Below are 25,378 nucleotides of genomic sequence, written 5' to 3' on the forward strand. Positions count from 1 at the left end.
CACTCATCACTGATCAGGTACTAGTCTAAGTGTTCAAATACTATTACAAAGGTTGTAGAACACATGACACTGCCAGAGGGAATAATGAAGATGTTCGAGAAGCAGACTCTTTTACTGCTCACTTTGCTCAGATGTTAAGAGAAAATTTGCACATGCACAATTGCACACTGCACAGTAGTCATCATTTGTTTAAACACAGACACACTGACAGTTAATTTATGTGAAAATTATAATCAATATTTTTGCATGGTTTATGGTTTTGCTCATCACTGACACGCATGCGCAGTTGCGCATGGATTGTACAGTCACTTTATTGAGAGCCTCTGAAATAAATTGCTCCATTAAATTAGCACAGACTGATGTTTGATGTTCAGACTTTGCAATATGCAGGGAAGTGTCCTTTTTTTAAGAGCAGATGAAAATAAAAATAGTTTTTCAATTTCTGACTGCTTTAATTTTTTGATGAAAACCATGGCCACATTGTGGGCAGTAATTGTGATGCATCGCGGAATCAAATCAAATCGTTAACATGATAATCATAATCAAATTAAATCATGAGACCAGTGAAGATGCGCACCCCTAATGGGCAGGCTGATTGCACCCAAGTTGATACATCTATTGACTTATAGACTCAACCAGCCTCCCGTATTTTTTGTAGAAGCTATTACTGCCAGAGGCTAAAGCTGCTACCAGTAATAATTGTGCTCTGCCGGACAGATAGGCTCCCTGCAGAACACAATATCACTGCAGAAGGTATTCCCCCATTAGCACTGATGTGGGAATCAAGCAATTTTCTTTCCTTCCATCCATGGTGGAAGGAAAAAAGTCAGATCATGTATGGGCTGGCTAATGATAGCTTTTTTTTTGTTTAAGTTCTACTGTGGATATATATTTTGACACATCAAGAATGTATTCATGCAGAAAATGATTCATTCAGTAAATTTACTGAAAGGTCCATTTTACCTAAAAATCTATTAATAGCTGATATTTTAGGTGTTTGCATGATTAATATATACCAGTGTGCTATATATAAAGCACTTTGCACATTTTAGTAACCTATAGCCACAAACCAGAAACCATTACTGATGCATCATTGCAAAATGAAATCTGATTGGTTGGTGCAGTTGGTTGCTATACACACCGTAGTAAATACGCCTGTGGCTGTACACAGTAATTCAGAAATAATACATTAATCACACATTCTTTTCCTGCCACATAACCCTACAATCTCCCAAGCACAATCTAATACTGACAAAAAAAAAACAAGCTAGGTTAAGTTATTCTGTCTGACAGCATTGCTTGGAAATCCATTTTACAATTATTGTACTTGTGTCCAAGGTTTTGCAATACTGAATTATGGTTTGAATTATAAATAAATTACATCCAATCCTCTGTTCTCCTGGGCAGCATGTAGCAGAAAATGTCATTATGTCATGTTACAGCAAATACACATTCCTTTGGGTCATAAATATCAAGTCCTATCTACTTTACCCATTTAAGCAGCTGAAAAAAAAAATAACACAATCAATTTGGTCAAGCTCTAAACTTGGCTCATTAAAGAGCTACTCTGAGAAGAAACGCCTCTTTGGAAGAAGTCAAATATTTAAAGGTCTACCTGAAATATTACATTTTTTCCTAAGAAGCCAGCCCTTGGTTTTCTTGATAGTTCTGGCTCATTCACACGTCTATTATTGCCTCCCTTGTAAAAAGTGGTCCACGGTTGATTGTTTTTCGGAGGCCATGAGGAGATATGGCAGTGAGATATGGCACCTTCTTACCACCCTCAAAATGTGCCACCTCCCTACCACCCCCAAATGTGCCACCTCCTTACCACCCTCAAAATGTGCCACCTCCCTACCACCCTCAAAATGTGCCACCTCCCTACCACCCTCAAAATGTGCCACCTCCTTACCAACCTCAAAATGTGCCACCTCCTTACCACCCTCAAAATGTGCCACCTCCCTACCACCCTCAAAATGTGCAACCTCCCTACCACCCTCAAAATGTGCCACCTCCTTACCACCCTCAAATTGTGCCACCTCCTTACCACCCTCAAAATGTGCCACCTCCCTACCACCCTCAAAATGTGCCACCTCCTTACCACCCTCAAAATGTGCCACCTCCCTACCACCCTCAAAATGTGCCACCTCCCTACCACCCTCAAAATGTGCCACCTCCTTACCACCCTCAAAATGTGCCACCTCCCTACCACCCTCAAAATGTGCCACCTCCCTACCACCCTCAAAATGTGCCACCTCCTTACCACCCTCAAAATGTGCCACCTTCCTACCACCCTCAAAATGTGCCACCTCCTTACCACCCTCAAAATGTGCCACCTCCTTACCACCCTCAAAATGTGCCACCTCCCTACCACCCTCAAAATGTGCCACCTCCTTACCACCCCCAAAATGTGTCAACCATTCAGGACAGTTGCATTGTAGGTCCATTCATCTGAATGGGTTTCTTTGGCAGCAGTACTACCTTGCCAATGTGACATGCCATTTAATTGTGTGCATCCAGCGATTTATACCCATGTACATGTTTACAAAAGTATGGCATATACCCATGTAGGGCCATTCATTATAATTGGAAGCTGTACACTGCAGCTGTGTCTCCCAGGCACAGATATATGCTCACAACTTAAATTGTACGGCCCCATGAACTCATGTGCATGAGGCCTAAGAAGAGGAGCTTCTAAATTAGAAGGTAAGTAGTATATGACTCAAGGTTCCCATAATTTTTCATTACATTTTTTGTTTATCTTCATCCAAGGTTAGTGATGGGTGAATCTTGTTAAAAGTGCAGCAAAACCCAACATATTGAAATCCATGAAATTTGTCATTACATTCAAGCCATTGTTCGGGCCAATAGGAAAGCGACTGTGAAAAAAAGACAGAGGTGGTTTGGATGGGGGGTATAGATAACTGGATTTACCCGCTTCCTCTCCCACCTCCTGCTCTTTTAATAACCCTCCTCCCGTACATCATCTCCGTTTTTCATCCTCAAATGGATGGGAGGAAAAACGGACATAAGGACCGCCCGTGTGAAAGGACCTTAAGGGGACAAATCCTTCTGCTCCAGAACTGGTTAAAAGAAGTAAACCTAAAACCAAAAATTGAACATATTTGAACTTACCAATCATTAGATGTGGTGGTTGCATTTGTTTTCTTTTTAGGCTTTTTCCCCTCTGTTTTCACCCGGTGATCTAGCCAGTAGCACACCTCCTGTATAAAGGGCCGTATACATGTGCCAAATATCGGACGGCATCGGCCAGTTCAGTTGAAAGTGGGTGACATTTGGCCGTTTAGTCAGCTTCTGTCGATGGCATCAGATCAGTGCTTTCAGCAAATGGATATGTGTGCTGACTGGTGTGTTCTGGCAGGGGGGGGGGGGGGGGAGGAAAGCGGTCCCCCTGTCAGAGTTCAATAACTCAGTGGGGGAGACCGATGTACTAACGTTGGATCTTTGGAACAGCGGCTCCTCCCGAGCTCTCCAGTTTTTTACTTTCTGCCCCCTGGGTTGAATGAAAACAAACTAATTATGTGTATAGGCATTAGGGTGCCTACACTTTGGAATAAGGAGCAACAGAGACACCTTTGGACAGCAGCATTGTTAAAAGGGGGGAAGAGCAGTGTTATGGACTGGCAGATTTAGATACACTAAGAAATTGAAGCTGAGCTCCAGCTTATATGTTTTAGGCAGTTACAGCAACAATTTGTTTTCCTTTTGAGATAAAGGTGTTCAGTGAATAATTAAAAGCTGATCATTTTCACTCCTGTCAGTGGTAAATGGTTTTCCTCAAGCCTCTAACTGCTACATCCACAATACAGCTTGTTCTGTTGAAAAACAACAGACTTACTTGCAGGATCTCCAGGTAAAAATAAAAGAAAGAAAGTCTTAAAAAGAAAACAAATGCAGACACCGCATCTAAGAACTGATAATCTGCAATATAATCAGTGTTTACTTTTGGATTTAATACCACTTAACACTTATTTTAAACACAAGAATTATATGTACCTAAATCTCAGCTGTAATCTGTACAACAGAGTTTAGAAAGGGGCAGGAGAAGCAGCACAATGAACCAGTCTAGTGTACTGCAGTGCAAGGAGCATGCTTACAGGAGGAGAGAGTAGAGTGCCAGATAAATTAGTTCATCAGGGTGCTGCTTCTGCCACCACAGGGTGGGTGTGTGATCGATGAAGTGTAAGTGAAAGTGAAACTGCAGTTCAGGTCCCTTCACTGTTAGAATTGTGCTGTGGGGCAAAGCTACTGTACGTAAATCTCAGAACCGGTGGACAGAATTGCAAAATCTTTGACAGACAAAACAGCTCTCATATATGTATTTAATCTATGTATTTAGTGGTTTGTCAGAGGCGGAACTAGAACCTTCAAGGCCCCGATGCAAGAAACCATGGAGGGACCCCGGAACCCCTGGCCGGGGCCCTTCTCTTAAAGCCTGGGGCTCTTCCCACTGATCCTGGGGCCCTTTACTCTTGTTGTGGGGCCCTTTATTACGGTCCCGCAGCGAGACCCTTTCACAAATTCTGCAGTGGGTCCCCTTCCTGCCATCTTGGGGCCTCCCCATGGGGGTGGAATGCCAGGGCCTGGTCGCAAGTGTGACCTTTGCCATCCTGGAAGTTCACCCACTGGTGTCAGTAGTTTATATTTTTTGGTATTTTAATTGTATAATTTTTATCATTTTATTTTATTTTTTTTACAATGTCACGGACTATGACTCTGTCCATTCAGAAAAGGAAGGAGCTGGTAAATTACATATTTACCAACCCCCTTCCTGGTTCTCTATTGTGACACATCCCCTGCAGCAGGGAGGAAGCCGGAAGCACAGTGGGGGAGGGGGACCAGGGGAGCAAACAGGGTCCCAGAGACAACAGAACACAAGTGAACTGGATAGGAGGATCGGCGGAGGCAGCATACAGAGAATCCAATCTCCTCCATTTTCCTCATGCAGCTGCAGGAGGAAAAAGGAGGACAGTGATTTCTCTACATGCTGCCCCCGCCGCTCCTCCTATCCAGGTGTACAGGGGAGCTGCACAGGCCCCCTTAAGCATGGGGCCCAGTTGCAATTGCTACCCCTGCAACCCTTGTAGTTATGCCCCTGCAGTTTGTCCTCAACTCAGCTTTAGGCGATCTAGAGCTAGAACCATATCCCATGGGAGAGAATTGTACATTTTAATCCTTTCTGTAAGCAGTGGTCAAACCACTTTTCCTGCTGTTGCAAAAAGTGCCCAATGTGTTTGTCAGAGACCTCAGATTGAACAACTTTTCACTAAGTTAACTATATGGATCATTTCCCTATATATGCATAAAATCCCCCAAATTGTTCTTTCTTTCCAATTTTATTGGAATCCATTTTGTTACATCTCTAGAAAACTATCATTACATAAGCCTTTGAGGCAAACTTTACAAGCAGTAATATTACTCTACATGAAGTCTGAATGGTTAATCATGTACAGCTCTATTCAGCAGTACAAAATATAGTGGTAGATCGTAAATTGCTGTTATCAAATCTGACAATCAGGTGAACACAATTTTATTATGCACCTGCAGCACGGGAAACTGTAAAAATATACAAATGAATTCTAATGCTTAATGTATTCACAAGCAACGCTTGTTTTATTTAAATGAGTGTCAGGAAATGTGAGTCAGGCGATTTTCCTGGTATGGTTAAACCATATACTTTCTGTTGATTAGAAAATAAGGTTTAGTACTGTACATTAACTTTAGAGATGAAAAATGTTCATCCTAAAGGTGAGTCTACGGTTTATATTTTAACTAAAAAAAAAAAAGACTTCTAGAGATGACACAGGCCAGCTATATATTAAAGAGGCATATCTAGACCCTTCGGGGCAGATAAGAGCAGAAGATCCCAGGAGCCACACATCAGCAGACAAGTGGCAGTCTCAGCCAGGTCCCCATCAGGCCACGCCCCCAATGTGTTTCACTTCATCCACTGCAGCTTACTCATAGGGATGGAGATGAGCAGTGCCCATCACCATGAGTGAGCTCCAGTAGGCGGAGTGAAACATGTTGGGGGAGTGGCCTATCAGGTCCAGGCTGAGACATGCCACTTGTCTACACCCAGTAGGTCTTGTTCTGATGTGCAGCTCCTTGGATCTTCTGCTCTTATCTGTCATTGTCTAGAGCATGGGCGGGCTCCTTCCCAGCCAGCAGCAGACACAGGACTACATTTCCTAGCACACGGGGGGGAAGGGGGATGACAGCAGAGCTGCAGGGGGTGAGAGGGTGAGGGGGGCCAGGAGAGCACACAGGGGCCTGGGTGCAGTAGAAAGAGGAGGAGGCTGGATAAAAGGGACAGTGGGTGTGGCATATAGAGAAACAAATCTCCTTCATTTTCCACCAGCAGCCACTGAATGCCTGTGGGAGGGAGAGGATGAAAAGTAGGCTTTCAGCAGCTGCAGGAGGAAAATGGAGGCTCCTCTATATGCTACCCTCACCGCCATTCCTATCCAGGTGTAAAGGGGAGCAGCACAGGCAATTATAACCCCTGTAGTTACAACCCCTGTAGTTATGCCCCAGATACATCAACAGATCTTTTGTCAGAGGAGGAAAAAATCCAACATCTACATCCCTCAACATCTGCTGGCCAGTAGTATCTGAAGGGTGAATGACGTCTACTGAGGCCCTGGGCAACCAGATGCTACAATAGGGATACATTTGTCATTGTTCATATATATACATATATATATATATATATATATATATTAGTGATCAACCGATATCGGTTTTTCGTTGCCGATACCGAAATTTTGGCCACTGCATATCGGTATTGGCCAATATTTTTGTACATTTAAAAAAAATATATTTTTTTATTTTTCTCACCTGACAGGTACTCTCGTAGAGGGATCTGGGGGTCTAAGAGACCCCAAACCCCTCTTCTGCATTTAAAAGCATTCAAAACGCCAAGTTTGACTGTTTTGAATGCTGTCATTTTTTTAATCTAGCGCCGAGTACCCGGAAGTGATGTCATTACATCACTTCATTATAAAAGTGGATATTTCTGCGCTAATATAATTATATAAAAAATTAGTATTGTAGGGTGAGCTGCTGCACAAAGGAATCACAGAAAAAACCCATAGTGGAAATTAAACGAAAATGTGCTGCGCTAGAAAATAGTGAATAATAAAATCACCAAAAAATACAAAAATTATATAATACAGAAAATATATATATCACTCTGTATGTGTGTCGGGATAAGGTAACCTGAAATTAATCAGTATTCCTTAAAAATGTGAATTTCACCAATGTATATCAATAATCACATAAATCATAAATCATCCAGTGTAAAATATAATAGAGTGAAAAAATTAGGATAATAATTAAATTAAATCCCAATAAAGTCCATGCAAAAATTAGGAGAAAATCCAAGAAGGTGTGCCACAAGATCCCAAAGAGTACATCCACGCAATTCCTTGTAAGAATATAATAGACACCAACGTGTAAATCACCCAGGGAAAATCAGATGGCTGCTTACCAGAACGGGTAGGTCTCTCAAGCTAATGAGTAGACCACAGAAAGCTTAAGTGTAATGCCAAGGATGGCCACAGGATGTCTCCTTTAAATTCTCAATGGCGATGTCCACATAGTGGGAAACAAATTATGACAGGGACATAGTGTAACTCCGTATACAAGGCATTTATTAAAAAGTAAAAAGCAGATAAAACCACTCACATTTGCGATGTGAATTCAAGGCATCTAAAGGTTACAGGTACGCTGGAAACGAACGAACATCTCCCTCGCTGTTAGTATCTAGGTAGCCGGCTTGTTGGGGGCGTGGTCTCGTCACGTCTGGGTCACCCGACCGGTTTCGCTATAGGTTAGCGTCATCAGGGGTGTGACCATCAGACGTGACTCCACGCCTATATACCCCATATTCATAAGGCGGGCGGGGCCGCGCATGTCTCCAGGATATCTGTACGGGAGGGCGGAAGTGAGCACCCTGGATGGCTTCTTGTGAGGGCGGAAATACATCACATGAAGGAGGGCGGAAGTAGAAGCCCTCAGCATTATATGAGTGAGAGCAAGAATGATGTCAGTGATAATGAAAAGAGGAAGAAAGGCTTTTCAGCGTCTCCAGGACTATTTTATCCACTGCAGTTTATTTATTACAATGGATAGATATCGACCAAGTTACCAATTAATATTCATATGTTTATGGGATAACATAAATAATAATGTGACTAAATTAATAGTATATGAAAAATAGTGAAAAAATGTGTAGGAAGTAAATTGTGCACAACGCCATCTAGTGGATAAAAATAATTATGCAAACTAGTGAATCTTATAAGAAAAATTAATTCTGAGAGAAAACAAACGAGGTGCTTAGTCCCGATCTCATACAGATACAAATGGTATCAAAGATATAATTTGGAATTATAGCCTGGAGATGTTCGTTCCTTACATCAATCATATTATCAGTAATGTATTCCGTGATATCACCACATATTATTATCACATAAAATCAATAAAAGATTAATAAAAAAATTTTTTATTAAAAAAACAGATAAAAACAAAGGAAAATAAGAAGGTCATATTAGCTATTATTAATAAAACTGTTTACGTCCCATTCAACATTTAAGCCGAATGGCACGTAAGACTTGAGACAATAAATCCATCGTGTTTCGGCTCTTGAAATTTCTCTCTTGGCATTGGAGCCTCTCCAATGAGGAGTATACTTGTCAATTGCTGTGAAAAAGGTATGTTTAGGGTTCTTATGATGGCATAAGCTATAATGTTTGGACACATTGTGTCCAGGGAAACCCTTTCTTATATTACCAACGTGTTCGCCAAGGCGAACCTGCAGGGCCCTGGTGGTACGGCCAACATACTGTTTCCCACATTTACATTGTAGCATGTATACAACATTTTTTGTGCTGCAGGTAATAAAGGAATTGATTGAGTATTCCCTTCCTGTCTGTGTGGAAAGAAACTTTTCAATCTTTCTTCCTTTAAAGCTATTTATAGCGCAGATGTTACATCTGCGGCACGGATAGTATCCTTTTAATTCAGCAAAGAAAGTGGGTTTTCTTGGGATTTCTATTACATTCTGGGCTATTTGATGTCTCAAGGATGGGACACCTCTGTAGACTACCACAGGTTGATCTGGTAAGGTTGGACCCAGAATGCGATCGTTTTTTAGCACAGGCCAATGTCTTTTAAGGATTTTTTTGATGAGGTAATGTTGGGTTGAAAAAGTGGTTAGAAATATGTCTTTGAATTTGTTCTGTTCCAAGACATCACGCCTCTTGGGAACCAATAGGGTGTTTCTATCCATATTAATTACCTCACTAAGGGTGTTATCAAGGGATTGTTCATCATAACCTCTATCAATGAATTTATTTCTTAAATCTGAGGCCTGTCTTATGAAATCCCTGTGGTGTGTACAGTTACGTTTTAAACGTAAAAATTGACTCTTAGGTACACCCGTAAGCCAAGCCTGGTGGTGACAGCTATCTTTGGGAATAAAACTATTTCTGTCCGTTTTTTTGAAATGAGTCCTTGTGACCAAGGAGTTGTTAGATACTTCTAGATTAAGGTCTAGAAAGGTGATACTTGTAGAACTGCTATTATGTTCCAGCTTAATGCCTCTATCGTTAAGATTAAGGCCCAACATAAAACTGTCTAAGGAGGCGGAGTCGCCATCCCATAGGAGGAGGACGTCGTCGATGTACCTCCTCCACAGAACAAGTTGAGGGGGACGGTTACCAAAAACGACGTCCTCCTCCCATTTTGCCATAAACAGATTTGCAAGGCTGGGCGCAAATTTCGCGCCCATGGCGACTCCGCGATCCTGTAAATAATGTGTGGTTGAACCAAAAAAAATTGTGTGTCATGGCAAACTCGAGTAATTGGAGCACAAAATTTCTTTGCTCTATTGGTATTGTACCATCCATCTCTAGAAAGTATTTGGCTGCCTCTAAACCATGGTGATGGGATATGATCGTATAGAGCGAATTCACGTCCGCTGTTGCCATTATGTATCCATCCCTCCAGGTCAGATCTTGCACCAGGTTTAGGACATGGGTGGTATCCTTTAAATAGGATGGCATCTTGGTAACCAGTGGCTGAAGAAATTCATCGATATATTTCCCGATACGGGAACATAGAGAATCTATGCCACTTATAATAGGGCGTCCTGGAGGTCTTAAAGGGTTTTTGTGTACTTTTGGTAAAAAGTAAATAACCGCTAGTCTTGGAGCTAAAGGGATGAGGAAAGTTTTTTCTTTCTTGTTAAGAATGCCTGTGTTATAGGCTCTATCGATAATGCCTTGGAGTTCTCTCTTATATTTGAATGTGGGATTATTTTTTAGAATTTTGTATGTGTCCCTGTCATCTAGAATCTTTTTCATTTCTGAAATATATTCTTCTTTGTCCATAACAACCACCCCCCCGCCTTTATCAGCGGGACGGATGACAATGTTTTTGTCGTTACAAAGTTGTTGTAACCCTACTTGTAATGCGTCATTGGTTGGGGGTTTCTTAATACGTATTTTCTCAACATCTTTAATTACTAGGTCTCTGAAGACCTGGACCGAAGAGGAGGATCCTCCGGGGGGGTTGAAAAGTGAAGCGTTAGCTAGTGAAGTATGGATGTATCCATTATTGTTGTTGTTTAAGGTCGAACGGGTGGGATTTGTGATGAGGTATCTTTTGATATTCATTTTTCTTACATATTTTTGAACATCTATAAAGGTATTAAACTTGTTTAGAGTCTTCGGAGGTGCGAATTTTAGGCCTTTGTTGAGAACCAGTTTCTCTTCCTCCGAAAATACCTTTTTAGATAGATTAAAGATGCCTATATCCGTTATACCCGTCTTCTTTTTCGACCTGGTGCGCCTCCCCCCTCTGGTCCCTCTCTTTGTTCTGGATCTCTTTGGTAGGAATAATTTTCCCTGTGAAAATCCATAGGGTGTTGTTCTCTATTTTGATTGGAATTATATGTTTGAAAGGGAGGTCCTGAAGGTTGTGAAGGTCTCCTCGGTGAATAAAACGCTTCTGGGCGTGGTTCCCTATTACGGTACCAACCCTGATTGGGTGTATGTGTCGGATGTTGGGTAATGACCCTATTGACACTAGGAGTGTCAAAATCTTGATCCTCCAACGGCGCATACCGGTTGTAGGTGGAAATGGGTCCACCCCTTCTTGGTGTCATATTATGATAATTTTCATTACGTGGGGTGAAATTTGGGTTGGAGAAATTCCCATTCCTTCCTTGGGGGGGTCTTGGTGAATACCAGTTATTAGAGGGGTGTCTTGGACCTTGATTACCCCAATTAGGGGGTGGTGGTCTCTGATAATTATGTTGGTTATTCTGAATGGGTCTATAATTGTTCCCAAATTTATTTGGGCGTGGGGCCCCTCCTCCTCCTCTATTTCCCTGTTGGTTTTGTCCTCTTAGGGGGGTGTTATTCCCTCTAATATTAGGGGGTTGATGTAATGGGGCAGTATTAGCAGGTAATTCCATGGGTTCTTCTTGATTAGAATCCCCCGCCACAGTGCTTTGTGGCCTGTTACTCTGCCACTTAAACACTGTGTTGTTCTTGTAATCAATGATGTCTCTATTAAACTTACGTTTTTTCTTATTTTTTTGGTCGTTACCCTCTTTCTCTAGGTGTTTTGAGAGGAGTTCTGATTTTTTCTTATATTCCTCACTGTCTTTTAGTTCAGTTAAGGAACTTTTTAGACTAACAATTTCAGTATCAATTTTAGTTAGTTTCAACTTTTTCCTAGATATCAAGAATTGAAGGAAATTAATCCCTGCTTCAGGCGTGATGTCTTGGAACAGAACAAATTCAAAGACATATTTCTAACCACTTTTTCAACCCAACATTACCTCATCAAAAAAATCCTTAAAAGACATTGGCCTGTGCTAAAAAACGATCGCATTCTGGGTCCAACCTTACCAGATCAACCTGTGGTAGTCTACAGAGGTGTCCCATCCTTGAGACATCAAATAGCCCAGAATGTAATAGAAATCCCAAGAAAACCCACTTTCTTTGCTGAATTAAAAGGATACTATCCGTGCCGCAGATGTAACATCTGCGCTATAAATAGCTTTAAAGGAAGAAAGATTGAAAAGTTTCTTTCCACACAGACAGGAAGGGAATACTCAATCAATTCCTTTATTACCTGCAGCACAAAAAATGTTGTATACATGCTACAATGTAAATGTGGGAAACAGTATGTTGGCCGTACCACCAGGGCCCTGCAGGTTCGCCTTGGCGAACATGTTGGTAATATAAGAAAGGGTTTCCCTGGACACAATGTGTCCAAACATTATAGCTTATGCCATCATAAGAACCCTAAACATACCCTTTTCACAGCAATTGACAAGTATACTCCTCATTGGAGAGGCTCCAATGCCAAGAGAGAAATTTCAAGAGCCGAAACACGATGGATTTATTGTCTCAAGTCTTACGTGCCATTCGGCTTAAATGTTGAATGGGACGTAAACAGTTTTATTAATAATAGCTAATATGACCTTCTTATTTTCCTTTGTTTTTATCTGTTTTTTTAATAAAAAATTTTTTTATTAATCTTTTATTGATTTTATGTGATAATAATATGTGGTGATATCACGGAATACATTACTGATAATATGATTGATGTAAGGAACGAACATCTCCAGGCTATAATTCCAAATTATATCTTTGATACCATTTGTATCTGTATGAGATCGGGACTAAGCACCTCGTTTGTTTTCTCTCAGAATTAATTTTTCTTATAAGATTCACTAGTTTGCATAATTATTTTTATCCACTAGATGGCGTTGTGCACAATTTACTTCCTACACATTTTTTCACTATTTTTCATATACTATTAATTTAGTCACATTATTATTTATGTTATCCCATAAACATATGAATATTAATTGGTAACTTGGTCGATATCTATCCATTGTAATAAATAAACTGCAGTGGATAAAATAGTCCTGGAGACGCTGAAAAGCCTTTCTTCCTCTTTTCATTATCACTGACATCATTCTTGCTCTCACTCATATAATGCTGAGGGCTTCTACTTCCGCCCTCCTTCATGTGATGTATTTCCGCCCTCACAAGAAGCCATCCAGGGTGCTCACTTCCGCCCTCCCGTACAGATATCCTGGAGACATGCGCGGCCCCGCCCGCCTTATGAATATGGGGTATATAGGCGTGGAGTCACGTCTGATGGTCACACCCCTGATGACGCTAACCTATAGCGAAACCGGTCGGGTGACCCAGACGTGACGAGACCACGCCCCCAACAAGCCGGCTACCTAGATACTAACAGCGAGGGAGATGTTCGTTCGTTTCCAGCGTACCTGTAACCTTTAGATGCCTTGAATTCACATCGCAAATGTGAGTGGTTTTATCTGCTTTTTACTTTTTAATAAATGCCTTGTATACGGAGTTACACTATGTCCCTGTCATAATTTGTTTCCCACTATGTGGACATCGCCATTGAGAATTTAAAGGAGACATCCTGTGGCCATCCTTGGCATTACACTTAAGCTTTCTGTGGTCTACTCATTAGCTTGAGAGACCTACCCGTTCTGGTAAGCAGCCATCTGATTTTCCCTGGGTGATTTACACGTTGGTGTCTATTATATTCTTACAAGGAATTGCGTGGATGTACTCTTTGGGATCTTGTGGCACACCTTCTTGGATTTTCTCCTAATTTTTGCATGGACTTTATTGGGATTTAATTTAATTATTATCCTAATTTTTTCACTCTATTATATTTTACACTGGATGATTTATGATTTATGTGATTATTGATATACATTGGTGAAATTCACATTTTTAAGGAATACTGATTAATTTCAGGTTACCTTATCCCGACACACATACAGAGTGATATATATATTTTCTGTATTATATAATTTTTGTATTTTTTGGTGATTTTATTATTCACTATTTTCTAGCGCAGCACATTTTCGTTTAACATCACTTCATTGCTTATATCTTTAATTTGTACATATGTGAGTGGCATATTCAATAACAATTGTAAACGGAATTATGTTATGTGATATAATTTTACCCTCAAATGAGCAATATTTGGAATATCGGCAATATCGGCCTGTTCCAGGGCCAATACAGATATATCGGCAAAAGTCAATATTGGCCCCCTCGATATATTGGCCTTGCCGATAATCGGTCGATCCCTTATATATATATATATATATATATATATATATATATATATATATATATATATATATATATATATCTCTGAGTACCGACCTTTGGTTCCATCCCCTACCCAGCTGTCAGTATGGCCCCTTTTAGAGAATATAGAGCCAAGTATTGTTTTTGTAGTGCTAAGTAATTTATATTGAATTTGGTTATAATAACAAGAAAAGCAATAAAGTAGATCCCACGCAGCCAGCAGCAATAGACCCCCCCCCCAGCATCAATAGACACCCCAGCAGCCAACATCAATAGACTTCCAAGCAGCCAGCAACAGTAACCCCCCCCCTAAATAGTAGATCCTCTCCAGCAACAATTGACACCCCCCAGTAACAAAAGATCCTCCATCAGCAACAATAGATTGCCATGCAAAAATAGACCCCCTCCAGCAACAATAGATACTCCAGCAGCCAGCATCAGTAGACCCTCCATCATACCCTAGCCCCCCTTGCCATCGCATACAACTGGTGTGGAGGATCAACTGGTGTGGAGAGAGACTGTTACTGTAACTCAGGAAGGGACGTGTCATCATCATCTGTGCTGCTGCACACTGCTGTAGTTAATTTCATGTGTATGTGTGTGTGTGTGTGCCTTCCCATTCTAATTTTCTTGCCCTCCTGTCCTGCCCCTAAGCTACTTACATACTATATAAAAAATAAAATAAGAAATGTTTTTTGCCTTAATATCTACATTAACCACTTGCCGACCGCCCGCCGCATATATACTGCGGCAGGCTGGCTCGGCTGCGCAAATCGCCATACATGTAGCACTCCTGGGGGTGAGCGCACGCCACCGTCTGCACACACCCGCCCCCACTAGACAGCGGGATGTCAATCCATGGGATCAGCAGCACTGATTGCTACCGGGCAACCGTGATCGCTCCCCGCTGAGAGAGAAGGATGGTCTGCTGTTGTAAATACAGAAGACCGTTGTTCTCTCTGAAATAATCACAGAGCGCCTGTTTTCCTCCCATTTAGCATCACAGGTCTCTGTGTTTATTTCACAAGTCCCTCCCCATACAGTTAGAAAACACCCCCTAGGTTTACACGTAACCCTTTGATCACCCCTGGGTTAACCCCTTCCCTGCCAGTGTCATTAGTACAGTGACAGTACATATTTTTAGCACTGATTACTGTAGTAATGTCACTGGTCCCCCCAAAAGTGTCACAAATGTCAGCTAGGGGTCCGCCGTAATGTCGCAGTCCCGCTAAAAATTGCAGATTGCCGCCATTACTAGTAAAATAAAAAATAAAAATTACATAAATCTTTCCCCTAGTTTGTAAATGCAATAGCTGTTGTGCAAACCAATCAAAATACACTTATTGGGATTTTTTTTTTTTACCACAAATATGTAGCAGAATACAAATTGGCCTATAAGGATGAAAAAAAATAGATTTTTACATTTTTAGTTTTTGGGGGAATGTGAAAAATATTGTTTTTGTTTTTCAGAATCGTGGCTCTTTTTTTGCTTATAGCGCAAAAAATAAAAATTGCAGAGGTGATCAAATTCCACCAAAAGAAATCTCTATTTGTAGGAAAAAAAGACCATCAATTTTATTTAGGTACAGCGTTGCACAGCTGCGCAATTGTCCGTTAAATAATGCAGTGCCGGATTGCAAAAAATTACCTGGTCATTTGGGGGAAAATCCTTCCAGTCCAGAAGTGGTTAAATCACATGCTAATTGCATACTGTACTTGTTTATAGCCTAAATCAGGGTTTCTCAACCAGGTTTTTGTGGAACCCCAGGGATCCTCCTGAGTTTGCTAGGGGTTCCTTGAGCAATGGGCAATTTCTGCCTCTCAGATAAGTTTCCAATGACACCATTGCTCCTGTAAGGGGGTAATTCTTCCCAATGATGACAAGAGTGAGGAGCATTCTTCCCCCTGACTGTCAAACGAATGTGTCATGAGTTGTAGATTTTAATTTTTTAGCAGGGGTTCCCCGAGACCAGAGATTTATTTCAAGGGTTCCTCTGTATTGAAAAGGTTGAGAAAGTCTAAATATTGAAATTTGCACTTAAAACTCTAATTTTGTAACATTTGGAAATGCCAGTAAAAACATGGCTGTGCCAGTAAATTTTGGGTGTAGTGTTAGTAAATTTCTGGTAGGTTGGCAACACTGCTGCATTCCCGCTGAAAAAAAAGCCCTGCATATAAACATATATATATATATTTACTATTTCAAAGCGATTCTAATAAAAAATGGCATATGCAAAAAAATCCTAAAACGTATAAGTGCACAAATTAAGAAAAAAAGATTGCCGCCATTACTAGTAGAATAAAAAATAGAAATGACATAAATCTTTCCCCTAGTTTTTAGATGCAATAGCTGTTGCCCAAACCAATCAAAATACACTAATTACCAAAAATATGTAGCAGAATACAAATTGGCCTAAAAGGATGAAAAAAAATAGATTTTTACATTTTTATTTTTTGGGGGAATGTGAAAAATATTGTTTTTGTTTTTCAGAATTGTGGTTTTTTTTTTGCTTATAGCGCAAAAAATAAAAATCGCAGAGGTGATCAAATACCACCAAAAGAAATCTCTATTTGTGGGAAAAAAAGAGCATCAATTTTATTTAGATACAGCGTTGCACAACTGCGTAATTGTCCGTTAAGATAACACAGTGCCGGATTGCAAAAAATGACCTGGTCATTTGGGGGAAAATTCTAAAACATATAAGTGCACAAATTAAGAAAAAAAGATAATGTGTGACAACGGTGTATAGCTAATAGAATGTCCAACATTTTGCAGAATTTGTTTTGTGTAATCCACCAACAACCTGTGGTCTCCCTTAGCAATGTCATAGAATGACGATGTTCTTCAAACCAAAAACTCCACCGATATGATCAGAGCAACTCACCAGACTGAACTGACCCATAAATCAATCGAGGTTCATTAATGCTTTTTGCGATAACATCACAATTGCTCCACGCCTTTACTCAAATGATGTTCCACATTCCTCTATTGGCAGGTGCAGACTGACATAGACCTCTCATATTCTCTTGTGAAACAAAAACGTTCATAGCGTAATATTCAGTGTTTGATTCACCATCATATCATTGCAAAGGAACAGCACAGGGAAAGCAGAGGAAGATATTCATCTCATGAATGCTAAGGAGGCAATGCCACTGACAATGCATATAGGGATGTGATTGACCCTGTCTAAAAGATGTCCCAGGCAGCCAAATGTTTTTATCTATTATGTTACACTAAAGCACAGGAACAAAATAAAACCATAAACAAGTGTGGTTCCACAACTTTCCCACTCCCACCCTGTTTATGGATAATCAACATCTGAAGCATTCCATGGTATTCGGAATAAGGGGACTGTGCTATCTGTGTGGATATAAATGCTGGAGTATATTCCTGACACTCATTAGAATGGAAAAAAGTGGCTTGGGAAAAAAAACCACAAAAAATCTTTAGCATTGCAGAACATATCCAGTTGAATGTGGCTAACTACTACTACTAGCCAAAACCATAAAGAGTATTTGAAAAAGATGTCTGACTGGAACAACCAAATGCCCCTCATAATTCTATAAATGCTCTTGGGGGTAAGTTGATAGCGGTGGAACCTGGAACTGGATGAAGGTGATGGTTCTGTGCTCAGATTAATTAATGTCATTGTTATGTTGATGAAGTTCATGTAGGGGACCTGATTGGTAGGTAGACAGCTTCTGCAAACCAAGAAGATACTACAGTCACCCTGGGTTGCATAGCCAAACTCGGATTTAAAAATCAAAGCACCACATCAAAATGTTTGAGTCTGAAATAAAGTTTATTCCAAATATTAATTGGGTACAGCAGGTAACACATTTTCCATCCCTTTTATCAGGGTTAAAATAGGACATGAAAGGTGAAAATAAATGAAAAAGATAAAAAATAAAAATATTCCCTGAGCAATAGTGAAGTGATATGAATGTGTAATAATATTACTATTAACAATAAACTGAATTTATTCTTGGCTTTAAAATGTGAATAAAAGGGTTGAACTAGCTAAAGAAATGAATGAAACATTATTTGAAATTATTCATGCGTGATTTCGATATTCAAAAAGGGCCAGAGGCATATCCCGGGAAATTATAGGGCTGTCAGTTTGACATCAATAGTATGTAAACTTCTGGAGGGGATGATAAGGGACTATATCGTAGAGTATGCTAAAGACAACAACATCATCAGCATTAATCAGCACGGATTTACAAATGGGCGTTCTTGTCAAACCAATCTCTTAGCATTCTACGAGGAGGTGAGCTGTGAGCTGGATAGGGGCAGACCAGTGGATGTGGTGTACTTGCATTTCGCTAAGGCGTTTGATACAGTTCCCCACAAGCGCTTAATTTATAAAATAAGGTCTGCAGATATCGACAACAGGGTTTGCTCTTGTATACGAAACTGGCTAAAAGGCCGTGTCCAAAGGGTGGTAATAAACAGCGCATACTCAGACTGGTCTGAAGTAGTAAGCGGGGTGCCCCAGGGCTCAGTCCTGGGACCAACCTTGTTCAATTTATTCATAAACAGCATTGAGGACGGGATCAGTAGTTCGTTATCAGTTTTTGCAGATGACACAAAATTGGCCAGGGCAATAACTACACAGCATGAAGCAGATATCCTACAGAATGACCTGGACAAAATAACGGAGTGGGCAACGACATGGCAAATGAGGATTAATGTGGAGAAGTGTAAGGTTTTGCACTTGGGGACTAAAAACATAAAAACACAATACACGTTAGGAGGGGAACCCTTGGGGGAATCAAAAATGGAGAAAGATCTGGGAGTCTTGGTTGATGATAGATTAGGCAACAGCATGCAATGTCAAGCGGCAGCTGCCAAAGCCAGCAGATTATTGGCATGCATAAAGCAAGGGATGTATTCCAGAGATAAGACTATAATCCTTCCACTTTATAAAACTCTGGTCCGACCACTTTATAAAACTCTGGTCCGACCACATCTGGAGTATTCTGTCCAGTTCTGGTCGCCAGTCCTCAGGAGGGATGTGTTGGAGCTGGAGAGAGTCCAGAGAAGGGCAACTAAACTGATTAGGGGGTTGGAGGACCTTAACTATGAAGAGCGGCTGCGATCGCTCGATTTATTCTCCCTGGAGAAGAGATGCCTGAGGGGGGACATGATAGCAATTTATAAATATCTTAATGGGGATCTCAGCTTAGAAAAAAAACTGTTCATTCGAAGGAATTGCATGAAGACTCGAGGGCATTCAATGCAATTAGAGGAGAAGCGTTTTAACCTCAGGCAACGAGGAGGGTTCTTTACTGTTAGGGCTACAAGATTGTGGAATTGTCTACCACAAGAGGTGGTTTCTGCGGGTAGTATGGTGGCTTTCAAAAGACTATTAGACTTACATCTCAAGGATCAGGACATTAAGGGCTATGTGAGATGATTACAGCCACACACACCTACACAGGTTGAACTGGAAGGACTATTGTCTTTATTCAACCTCACCTACTATGTAACTATGTAACTATGAATATATGAACATACAGACATACTGTATGTACATAAATGTAAATAGATATGCATGAAGGATTTGTTTGTATGTTCATATACTTATAAATACATCATTTCATTTATTTTGTTCTATACATTTCTTGTTCAAATTGTTTATTAAGTTTACGAAAGACAGATGACAAGGCAATCCCTTTGAATAGGGTAGAACAGGTATAGTGCATTACATAGTTCACCCTCAAGGTTTCATAAAGATTACTTTCAAGGAAAAATGAGAACAACAACAATCACAAGAAACGGTGTATGTATTAGGCAGCAGTAGGTTCTGGTAAAAAGGCAAACAAAAACCATGGTATAGAAATTAGCAGAGCAGAGTGAAACCAGCTAAATTCCAACTTTCTTCATTTTTTGTAAATTGTATTAGTTAGTTCAACCCTTTGATTAAAATAGTAAAACCATAAATTCAGTTAAATAGTAATATTTTTATACACACACACACAGTGGACCAGTTTGTCCTCTGTGCATAAGCCTGCTGGCCTTAAATGTGCCATCTAAAAGAGTGGTTTGCAAAACTGAGGGTATTGTCACCCACAAAAATATAGTCATTAGAGCCTCTACTGCTTTCTGTCATGGCTTGGCTTTGAGCTGCTCCACAAAAAAAAAAAAAAATTATTATAAGGAGGTGTCCTCTTTCCGCTCTTGTTGCCACTCAGGTTTTCCTTTAAAGGAAAAAGACAGCAATTGCATACCCAATATATACATTAAATAACCTAAATAAAGAAAGCTATGAAACAAATTAAGGGGATGGATCACGGAGCTAAAAGGAGGGGGGCACTTGTGCCCCTCCTGGGACTAGATGCTGAGTTACTTACAAGAGGCTGCACTCATGGACTGATCTTGTTCTAGGATTCTGTAAATAGTCTCATATCTGTTCTTCAAGCTGCTTCATGGTTCCCAGCCATGCACCTACAGACTGTTAAAGTCTAGCTATATCTGTTCTACAAACTATTTCATGGTCCCCAGCTGTGAACCTGTAGACTGTTACAGTCTAGCCTATCTATTTTGCAAGCTACTTCATGGTCCTCAGCTGTGAAAATATGGACTGCTCCAGTCTAACCTATCTGTTCTGCAAGCTACTTCATGGTCCTCAGTTGTGAACCTAAAGGCTGTTCCAGTCCTGCTACATCTGATTTACAAAATATCGTATGGTCCCCAGCTGTGAGTTAAATTAAACTCTACTGCTCATAATTAGAGAATCACCTTCCATAGAATTGAGTCCAAGTGTTTTGGAGTTACCACACCACCCAAGATGCCCTACCTAGTTCCTTTAAGCAATAAAATACAGAAAAAGGCAAACCCATAGACTGAACAATGAGTCAGAGTTAGTGGACTGTTGTTGCTGTGTGCCTGGCTGCCTATGCACTGTCAGGGGAAGGAACCTGTTGGTCTAAGCGGCTCCTGCGGGGGTAGCGCTACACCTGTATTTGTGTCTTCAGGTAAAAAAGCAACGAAATATGTAGGAATTCAACAAGGCCCACATATATTTTAATAGAAAAAAAAAACATATAAAAGTTCATAGCTGTAAAACTACAAAATATTAGATAAATAATACAGTAAATCAGACAGCAAAAGTAGAAAATAAGATATAGAAGATTTTTATATGGAACTAGTGTCAGATATATTTTATCATCTTAAGTACATGGTTCGTAATGTGTAGGAGTAAGAAAGCCCATAGAAAAGTCAACTTTTTTGTTCAAACAGCAGGTTGGGGAAATAAATGGACTCAATTTCCCCCATCCACACACTCAATGTGAATGGGGGCGTCCTTCCCAGTGAGCTTTTGTATTCTGACAGCGGGGAGACTACAGCCTGCAGCACTGATAGAGCAAAGAAAATCTAACAGGGCAGTTGTATAGAAGTTGATGATTGGTAGATTTGCTTCTGTACAACCTCCCTGCCCATACATGGATTTCAATTTAACTAGTCCTTGCTGAACCAGATGAATTTTGATCCATGTATTGCCAGCTTAGCATGTAAATTGCATTTACTACCTCTCGCAGTACTTAATCTAAATCACGGTACTCCCCCTGACAATGTCTTCTTCATGCTTTCCCCTTAGAAGTTGGACACGGTCTTTGCACATACACCAGACGAAGTCTATTGAGACGAAACGTTGGCGACTCCAGACGCAACGTCCACACGCCCCTTGAACCTTTTGCCGGCCTTTACTACTTTGGTACCTGGGACAGCCTGTGGGACGCCGCATGTCCATCCCTTGTACTACTATTGTATACATGCTTGGAAACATACGTCATATTGTGAGTACCTTTTTTATTAAACAAGATTGCTATTTTTAAACGGGATCACGCTATGGGCCTCGCTTTCTTTTTCCTTTCATATTTCATTTTTATGATCGATGAGAAATTTTGAGAAGTGCTCCTTCCCTGCTCTGATCCCTCCATGATTCCTGAGAAGTGGTCTATCTTTGAATAAAGCATTCACGTAACATCAGATCTTCAGTGGCCCTGATCAAATAGCTGGGAGAGGCTGAGTCATTAAGTTGATCAGCCATGGAAATCTGGTAAGCTGCTGCATTTATTTCATCACTGAGGTGTGCCCTTTCCTCCACTTACACTTGGTGTCACGGGAAGAGACCCTCCCTTTTGGATTATCTCGCATGATCTAGGATTTGATTTCAGATCAATCTTTCTTTGGGACTTTAATAATTGGACACTATTTTCCCCTTTTTAAGTCTACACTACTGTGATCAATAATAATTTTTTCCATTCATTTGGACACTATTTATCATTTTTGTGGTGATCATTTACTGTCTTTAGCGCTACACTTTATGGTTTAATACATACACCATTCAGGGTCGACATCAAGGTCCTGGACTAAGACATTAACCCATGGACTATGCAGTCAAGCAAATTCTGGTGCATATGCAGTCTTTGCTGTGGGTTTATAAGTTGTTTAAATCAGCTCAGCCTTCCTGCTGCTTACTCTCATTACCTAGAAGGGTACATAGCAGGATTTCCAGGCATTGGGCCTGATGTGGGTCTGCCACGGTTCCGTAAACACCAACAGCACATTTAAGCTGATGGCCCAAGTGTGAGATCTGAGACAATGAACAGTCCGGCGTCTTTGGTTTGTTTTGTTTATTTTACATGGGGATGTGAGAAGGGAATGAGTGGGATACTCCTCTGGCTCAACTAGGTACAAATCGGGACACTTTGAAGAAAAAATGCCTTCTAGCGCTGTCTTGGCACTGTTTGCATGCCAACCAACACTTGCTTGCGCTTGAAATCACTGACTTGCTGTACTGTACTGAAAACTGACTTCTGACACTCTGTTTAGCTCAAAAGTATTTGACACGGCTTCCTCCAGTCCTTCTTGACTGAGGTGGCCTCTAGTAGATACTGCGGCAACTCTCAACACTGTAACCCTGAACACTTCAGGGCCCAACCACTGGCACCCCCTTTACTCTTCAGGGTTAAACTCTGGCACCCCCTTTACTCTATTTCTCCACCGGCTAGCTAGCTCCTGGATCCCTCTGACCTTCTCCGGGGGGGTCCCCTCTGACTAGGCAGACTCCCAGGGACAGTTCAAAGTACTCACGAATCAGAATGCTTTCCTGGAACTCGACCCCCACAGCTACACTGGTTCTCAGCACACTGGATCCTTCCTGCAGCTCAGCTCAGCTCAGCCCTGTATCCCCTCAGGCAAGCCACCTGGGATACCCGATTCTTCCTGACAGGAGGAGAGACAGCTGTACCCTCCCTCCTGGGACTCTGCTTCCCACCAAAGACAACCTGTCATGTGCTCCCCACAGACTTATACCCACTCCCAGAATGCTCTGCAGCAGAATCTGCCCTTCCAGGATGGATACAAGCCCTGGTGTGCTATTGGTCAGGTTTCCTCCACTGCCCAATGAGAGCCCTCATTGGGACACAGTGGGGAGACTCCCCAACTCAACAAGCACACCTGGGGAACACATGCCAGCCTAGCTGAAAATCATGGCCATGCTGATAAGCAGACAAGGCCCACTATACTTTACCTAGCACCTACCTTGGAGGGTGCTACAGGTACTAGGTATAGTCTGAATGAGTAATCACTAGGGGTGGGCAGCCTGAGTAAATGCTGCCAGCTGCAGACTCCAATAATATCATTCTTTCAGTTCCCTATTAGACAGATTGAAAAAAAAGTCTGTGTATTGGTACACTCTCTTCACTGGAGGTCAAGAACATGTCAGGCAGACTTGCAATGTTCACTTAATGCACTTTAAATCAACTACGTATACCACAAAGGGACTGAGCTGTTCTGTAAGCTGACTGTTCCTTTTACTTTTTTATGACACAGTAGAAGTAAAAACCAGGCTGTTGAAACTTATGTTCTCTATAAACTTTTGAAATCCCCAGTGGGGACAAGGCCTTTACAAAGCTTTCCAAGCTGGAAGCTTCAAGTACTACCCAACTGTCTTTTGAGAACTGAGTTCTGCACCTATAAATAAAATGAACCAAGTGCCATTTTTGTAATCATATAATGTACACATTTTGTTTTGCTCAAAGAATAGAATGACCTTCTATTACAGTACAGTCTTGTTAAGTGCTCAGGCTACAAGTGAAATGTGAATTGTTAAAAAGTAGATTGTTTTCTGTACTTTACTCTGAAATGGTTTTTGCAGTTTCATTTATTACAATTCCTTTCATCTTTTCATTTAATCTTTTCACCTCTTTCATTTAACAGAAAGTAAAAAAAAAATGATATTAAAGAGAACACATGACTGATTCTTCTCTTATATAATTGGGAATCCAATAAAATATTTATAATTGCTTTATAGAATCTGTTCAACCTTACCTTTTGACTGGCTCAATACTGAGCAGAAGAAAAGTACAAAAGAATACCTTCAGACGATGGGCCTTTCTCTCTTAAACCCTGACTGATGGTCAAAATATCCTCTTCCCCTTATCAAATCCAAAATCATTCTTCACAAAACATTTATTCCACAATTCAGTTAAAACTGCCATTTATTAACCGCTTGCCGACCGCCGCAAGTACATATACTGCGGCGGTCAGACCCGGCCAGGCAAAGTGACATAGGGGTACGTCACTAGCCTGTAAGCCAATAGGGGGCGAGCGCGCGCCCCCGGAGGCACGCTCCTGCCCCAGCTCATTCACGGACACCTCCGTGCGTGTGACCGGCGGACCCGATGTCTGCCGGTCACTCGCGATCGTCCGCTGTGAAGGGAGAAAGGCAGGCGGCTAATGTAAACAAAGCCGCCTGTCATTCTTCCCTGTGTAACAGCATAGATCATACGGTCCTGCTATGTAGGACCGTTGATCTGTGCTGTTACATGTAAAGCCACATCCCTGCACAGTTAGAATCATGCCCCTAGGGACACACTTAACCCCTCCTTCTCCAATAAAGTTAACCCCTTGCCTGCCAGTGTAATTTTACAGTAACAGTGCATATGTATAGCACTGATTACTGCAGTAATATCACTGGTAACCCCAAAAGTGTCAAAAATGTCAGTCAAGGGTCCGATCTGTCCGCCGCAATGTCGCAGTCCCGCAAAAAAAAAAAAAAAATCGCAGATCGCCGCCATTACTCGTTAAAAAAAAAAAACAACAAAAATGACAAAAATCTTTCCCTTAGTTAGTAAACGCAATAACTTTTGCGCAAACCAATCAAAATACGCTTTTTGAG

The 25,378-nt window shown here is 41.0% G+C and overlaps 1 protein-coding gene across 1 annotated transcript in view; it reads right to left on the reverse strand.

Moving 5' to 3' along the window:
- MACROD2 (mono-ADP ribosylhydrolase 2) overlaps positions 1 to 25,378 on the reverse strand; it is a gene marked incomplete at its 3' end in the record, with an annotated part of 3,247,744 nt that overhangs the window by 420,623 nt on the left and 2,801,743 nt on the right.

This window comes from Pelophylax lessonae (assembly GCF_965119305.1).
Source record: "Pelophylax lessonae genome assembly, chromosome: 3".
Classification (NCBI taxonomy): Eukaryota; Metazoa; Chordata; class Amphibia; order Anura; family Ranidae; genus Pelophylax; species Pelophylax lessonae.